Source organism: Ruditapes philippinarum, unplaced genomic scaffold (genome assembly GCF_026571515.1).
Source record: "Ruditapes philippinarum isolate M1 unplaced genomic scaffold, ASM2657151v2 ctg253_1_1_1_1, whole genome shotgun sequence".
Taxonomy (NCBI): Eukaryota; Metazoa; Mollusca; class Bivalvia; order Venerida; family Veneridae; genus Ruditapes; species Ruditapes philippinarum.
Genome location: NW_026860756.1, coordinates 142,658 through 150,222, shown reverse-complemented (window position 1 = coordinate 150,222; position 7,565 = coordinate 142,658).

Here is a 7,565-nt window from a genome sequence, read left to right as displayed (position 1 = left end):
AATTGTGCTTTTCACATTTTACATTTTCTATAATGGACAAAGATGAATTTTGCTTCAGTGGTAAACTGAACTTAGTCTTTATTATTATAATTCCACATGTGTTTCTGTGATGATATCTATTTGAGTTGTTATAATTTTCGTATGTTTAAATGTCTTTTGTTGTTTACGATTATGAACATGGTGTCTGTAGATTATATAAGTAAAAGTTTCCTTTCTGTTTTAGTTTAAAGCAGCACGCCCCCAGATTCTCTCTTATTTTCATTAAATTTTGAAAATGAACTAAAAAGTAAAATATTGTGAAGTGAACAAAGAAAATTATTTTCGAATTGCAAGCAACATTAATTTTAATACCAATGTAAAATACCAAAAAGGTCAAAATATACAAAAATAGCCCTTACTGCATTACTAACGCAGTAGAAAAATGGTGGAAAAAAGTGCAAAGTTGTTAATAAACCGTTCATAACGTGATAATTGTTACTTTTATTTTGAACATTTTTACTTTTCTTAAAATCTCGAAACTTTTTTTCTCAAGTTTGATTTTTTGAAATATTTTCGTTCATCTAGTACATGTTATGACAATATTTACATACAAATGTACACATAAAACAGCAAGTTTTCGAATAAACAAAGGCAAAATGGTTGGACAAAGTCCTTTCAACATTAACGATTGGCACTTCCTCCGCAGTCAGTACGTCATGTATATAACTATGAACGTAGAAGTAGTATTTTGAATGTTAAAGGAAATTCATTGTTAATTTGCAAAATCCCTGAATGTAAACCTGCACCGTACATATTTTTGTTCCAAGTAGGAAATTATTCTTAATTATATCCCATCTAACAGATGTTTATTTTGTACAATAAGTACTTGTATATACGGGAAATGTCTGTCACTGACAACAAGTGTACTCCTTCATGCCATAATATCTGCACGCTGTGGTAACACCTGCAGTTCCTGAAGGCGACATTGTTTTAGGATTTTACCAATTAACATTACATACATACATATCATATATAATAAGCGAACAGTGTGTGTAAGTGAATTAATTGACAAGTTTCTCTCTTATTTATTTTACGATCGACTCGGCCAATATAATGAATTTGATTTACAAAAAACTTTATAATAATATAAGAGATTGTATGGCTGCCTCAAGTAAAATGCATTTTTTCCCCTATTAACATAATGCCATCGATAAATAACAACATAACTTAGTACCATATCTTATGTATCAATAAGCAAAATTGATTTTTAACTGATTTTCTTGTATCATTTGACGCATCTGTTCGACATAACATGTAATCGGTCATAACGAAGTAAAATATTGTACGGTATTATAGATTGTAAAACAGACTCCTGGCATTAAGGTGTAACATGACCTCTTTGGTGAGGAAATTCCTGCTACATGTAGTAACTGTAATTTTAACGAAGATTAAATCTACAAGATTATCAAATAATCTAACAAAGTTTATGTATGTGTGTGTTACCAAGTTGTTATTTCAACACAAGCATACTTTTGTCATAATGGTCCGATAAATGAACAGAATTTATATATGACATGAATAAAAACAGTTCCTCAACATTACGTATATTTTTTATTAAAACATGCATTAAAATATTGATGGGACAAAACAAACATACAGAATTATGAATGAAGGATGACTGTCCAGATGCTGTACTTATCATCATATTTTCCCTATATATCCTGAAGAAACACAGACCGTATATGAAGAAACACAGAAGGTCCCTGAGGATGGTTTGCACGGACAACACGTGCAGCTTTTAGGAGATCTATATAACGAGCATGTAGGTAAATCAATGTCACCTGAAATGCTCTCGCAAGTTCGGACCATTTTTTTTTTTTTGCAAAATTGCGCAGAAATTAGAAATATATAATTCGTAAAAAACATAAGGAAATATTTTCCATACAGAACTGTGTGAGCCAGATGTTCTTTGAGCCTTACCACCGGCGTCAAGGCACCACTTGTTTCTGTACCAGGTCCTGTTTTCTTTGTTTTCACTTTCATTGTTTTCATGATTACAAGTTCTTTTAGTATTTCATTGAAAATATTATTTATCATGAACAGATTAATCGTATCTTTGAATATCTTCTACGCTGTCATAGCCCTTTTGAGCATGCACGAGAGGTGAGAAAGAACGTTGTAGTATGTAACACTAATAAAATTGAACACGGACATGATGTTCTGGAATTAACAAGAAAAAAGTCATTTTATATGTCGGGTAGTCTTTTGCAATCAACAAAAGTAGCAAAACTTAATAGCTTAGTTTTAAGAACAAAACTTGGCCGAGTGGTTAACGCGTCGGACTAGTAATCTAAGGCTTTGCTGACCGCGTGGGTTCAAACCATGTCAGGGGCAAGCCGTTGTTTCCTTGAGCAAGAAACTTTACATTCATTGCTAAGTACTGCATGGTTGGTTCCAGGAACGGATTCGAGTGTGTTTCAATAAGCTTATAGCTTCCAACATAATCGAACTAAAATAAATTTGTATAAACTAAACTAACAAAACTTGACTTCTTAATCAAGTATTCGCTGAAATTTTCGGTAGAATTAGGTAAATCTCTGTGAAGGCCAGGAAAATTGTAATTTTGATTTGTTTTTCGTACAGAAACATCCCAGCGTTTCCGTTGCAGACTCGTGTCATGACCAAATGATATTTAGAGTTTGTTCATATTTCTGTATTATTCACATAAAATATAATTCTGCTTAAAGTATAATACTTACATTCACAAAAATGTAAGCAGTTGAATCAGCACGAGTTGTTTTAATTACTTTATCGTGGTTAGAACATTAATTTCATATACATGTATATTGTATATATTACTATCATAATAGCTTTATCAATTAATATACGATTTAAAATTGTTTATTGTCATAAATACAAATCGAACAAATTCTTTATTGTCATAATAATATTCAGTACTTTTTTTATAAATAAAAGTTTCTGAACGAATTTTATTGACGTCGGTCCTCTAAGTCTCGTTCTGGGACAGAGTTAACCCCCGTGTCGTTTGCAATTGCTTATTATAATACAGTCAAATAATACCCCTTTTGAGATAATTCAAGTATTTCAAAAATATTTCTAGATTATTATTTAAAAATATTGATTTATACTTTGTAAATGGTGTAAATCACGCAATCACATACCAATCAATTACATGTAGTTCATTCGTTTAAATCAGATCACCGTTCTGTTGTATTTTCGGTTTGTGTTTTATTTTATGACTGGAACCGACAGAGACCTATTGATTTAGTCACAGCCGGTCTTTCTTCATGTCGCATATGTCGCAACATTCGCCCTGTGAACAGGAATAGGGAAATATGCACATCGAGATTTGCACCAACGTGGTCGCTCAGACCTGATCAATACATGGCAATACCATGTATGAATGAAAATATTGCAACACTAACATCAGTGAAAAGATTTTTCCATAAAAAATTCAAAAAGCAAACTGTATAATTTACATACTCTATATAATTTCAAGACAAAAGCAGGCATAATGCGATATTAAAACTACATGTCTATGCCTTGTGCAATTTGAGGTACATGTAGTTTAAACACAACGCTCTTCAGTAAATGGAACTACTGTTGATAGAATATTGTCATTTTTAAACAGTACTTAAATTTACAACAGAACACTATATATATGGATAATTTTGCGCATCATTGTGTCAATTTTCATTATAAATCAATGAAAATGAGTTTTAACAAAATCTGTAATTATACATTGTACATGTCATCTCCTAACAATCATTCAAAATACTGTCAATTGTCACAGATAATTTCAGCGTAAAATTTTACTTCATTTTTTTATAACAATTTAAAACTGGGGATATTGCCGGTAAGTTGTATCGATCAGTTAAAAGAGTGACAAAGAAACATTGTATTAAACATGACCAATAGGTATTCTGTCTAATTGAATACAAAAGTCTTACAATACAAAACGAAAACATGCGTGCACATAAAAAATCGGAAAATCTTAAGAAAAACTAGCTATAGTTTACGTATCCCTAGACAGAGGTATACATGTATATTACTAATAGTTAACATATACATAACACAAACCAATATATTAAAATCTATAATATTCACCTTAACACTGACTAGTTATTTATGTGTATTAACATGATCCAATAGCCAAAAATAAAGCTATAACTTCTTTTAGTTTAAACAATTTCAACTTGTACTGTATATTACCATTATTATTATCATAATTACATAGTTGATATACATGCGACGCCATGCATTGCCGTACCATAATACAAGCATATGTAGTTCTATATCTATTGAATGAATGATCGACCTGGAGCCAAAGGGATGAAAAGTAAGGAATGTCAAACTGTTTGCTAAGAATCGATTGGTGGTTGTGTTGGTAGTTTCCACTCCGGATCACGACAGTTAGCCACATTGAATTTACGAGAGCACAGTTCAGCCACCGCATTGCAAGAATTGATTAAAATGAAAAACCGATATTATATTAATAACATATAGGCTTATAAGTAATAGTAGAAATATCATCCCGTGGGAGAGGCATAAGCCGAGGGTATTAAGCAGTAATTTTACGAGAGATGATATTTTTGTTGTTAATCTCAAACCTATGTGTTACCCAGAACAAATACTTCATTGGGACACTGTTCCTATTTTTTCCCAGATTTTTACTGTGGTTCACTTGAATTAACAGTAAGAATATCTCTCATTTGCCTATGGGAAATTCGAATTACAAAAGTAGAGGGGTAAAATCTGTTGTACTTTTGTCAAAAACTTAAGTGCAATGCGCAAAAAATATCCACTTGGTCCTCTATTCACATACCAAGTATTATCAACATAGTTTTTGTAACTTATGCATTACATGTATGGCGGGATCGGATACAGATTTCTACAGACAGACGGAATGACAGACTGTCGGATGGATGAAAAAATTTAAATGACGTGCACAATGTTTATATTGTTCTTTATCCACATACGTACCTAGCTTTTTTAGCTTTTTATTCCTTTTATGTTGTAAAAGTAGGAACAAAACGACAGACTGAAGCAAAAAAAATCAAATAATGTGCATAATTTCAATATTGTCCTCTATCCACATCTCAAATACTATGAAGTTAGATTTGTACGTTTTGCCTCTGGCAAGATCCAATTTTTTTTCGTTACGTGGGTTGACAAATAAAAAACATGATTTCATTTGTTTCTCTATCCACATACCAATTAATTTTCATCAAAGTAGCTTCTGTCATACAGCCCTCCACTTACCAAATAACAACCTGACTTTTGTACTTCATGAGTTATGGCAGGATCCACATTTTAATTTTCTAAATTTCAGTAACCATACGTACTAACCACAACGAAAAATAGAATAAATTAATTTCCAACCAAACTTTTTTCTCTCACAGTGGAAAATGTACATGCTTATACATTATGCTTTAATCCAAATGCATAGTAATATAAAATAGTTTTACAACTGAAAAGTTTCAATTGAAAGCTTATGATAAAATTAAAGTTCTTAATAAGACAATAATTCCATGTGTTATTGTGACCTTGACCTGTGAAAAGTCAATGGCCTCAAAATTACAAGGGGTCATCTAGACATAAACCCAAACATCAAACCTTAGTATTGAAGGCCTTAGTTTCAATTTTATAAGTAGTCAACATACCGTAACCTTGAATATTGACATAATGACCGGTCATATAAATAAATACTGGTCATGACAACACACTCAATCTTTGCTTTCAAGGCCAAAGTTCCAAAGCTTCTAGCAGCATTATCCAGTAATAGGTCGGCCAAGCTTTTAGTTATAGTCATTGTACTTCCATCATTTGACCTAAAAATCAACAGGGGCCATCCACTAGTCAATCAACCACTACACTACATCTTAGAACTGTAAGGCAAAGGTGTTCTCAGTAATTGGTCGGACAAGAGGTGACATACGTGGAGACTCCATCACTGCATGCCCCCACTTATAAAATTGGGGAGTGGGGGGGATAAAAATTAAATGAATATGCCTAATCTCCATGTGGTCTTCTACCACACACAAGTACCATTAACCTATATTTTGTACTTTTGTGTTATGACTGGAATGACAGACAGAGGGTAAACCTCCCATCAAGTATATCATATATCATGATCACCAGTTGGATCAACTTTTAAATGTTCACATCTTATAAGAACTAAACCCTTAGTCTGCTGGCAGAAAGATAATTTACCCATGCAACCAAGATCAGTCGGAACATCCACACAGTCTCAAAGGTTCACTATTCAACCATTACTTATTTGGAAATATTTAGACTAAAAATGAGAATGGTCTATCCCAAATTAACCTTTTACCCCATGAGCATATTGCGAAAAATGGCCGTTTTCACTGAAAAGCCTCCTGTAACAAGTTCAAACTGCTATGAAACTGTGAAAAATGCTTCAATACTAATGAAACTTGGCACAAATGTTGACTACACCATAGCCTCTGTAACAGCATGCTTAATGGTAAATTTCCTGTTACAATGGCAACGGGGGGACGTCTCAAAATTGCCAAAAATCACTATTTTGCATTGTTTTTTTTCCATCAAAACTGGTTTACTCTATATCAATCCATTGAGAAGTTGCAGCACTTTGATATCAGTTTTGGTGGGGAAAAAACAATGCAAAATAGCGATTTTTGGCAATTTTGAGACGTCCCAGCGGGACCATGGAAACAGGAAATTTCAGATGGAGCATGCAGTTAAAGAGGCAATGGTCCAGTCAACATTTGTGCCAAATTTCATCTCCTCAAATAACAAATTTCATCAGTATTGAAGCACTTTTAATAGTTTCATAGCAGTTTGAACTTGTAACACGAGGCTCATCATTGAAAACGGCCATTTTTCACAATATGCTGAGGTAAAGGGTTCAATTTTAAATCAAATGCAAACCGAAACAAAATTTTTAAAATAATTAATTTTGATCCTACTCAAATCTTTGTGAACATGGCCTTGGGGCTGTCTGTGCAAACAAACATGCATCCGAATACTATAGAATTATTTGAGGAGAGATTCTTTAAATTTCATTTGTAATTAAAATCTAGATGCCCTACCTACGAGTATATCACTATCTTTCTGGATACATTTTACTAGTAGGGATTAAGTTTGATCAATATTAGAATAAGTGAGTCAGTTTTATCACAGTACCAGAATTCCAGCTGTTTTATTTGAATTTGGCCCTATGGGCGATTTAAGTCAGCAAATAATTATAGTACCTAATCCAAGATCAGTAGTAGTTAGTAATCATTTGTGATCAGTAGTCTAACATGTGTATAGCATCATTTCTTGGACATGGTGTGTATAAGCCAATATTAATTTTATAATTACAGGTCACAGGTGACTTTTACCTTTTGACCTGCAAATGGGCAACGAAGGTACAGTTCATTAATAAGGTAATATCAATACAATGTTTTAAGGTTCTATGACAAATTTAATTATTATACTGTCAGTGACATTTTGATCTACAAATGGGTGTAGGTAGTAAGTCATGAAGTTGCAAGTTTGAGCAAGATTCGCATCAGGCTGTTTTCAAATGTACAATTCCA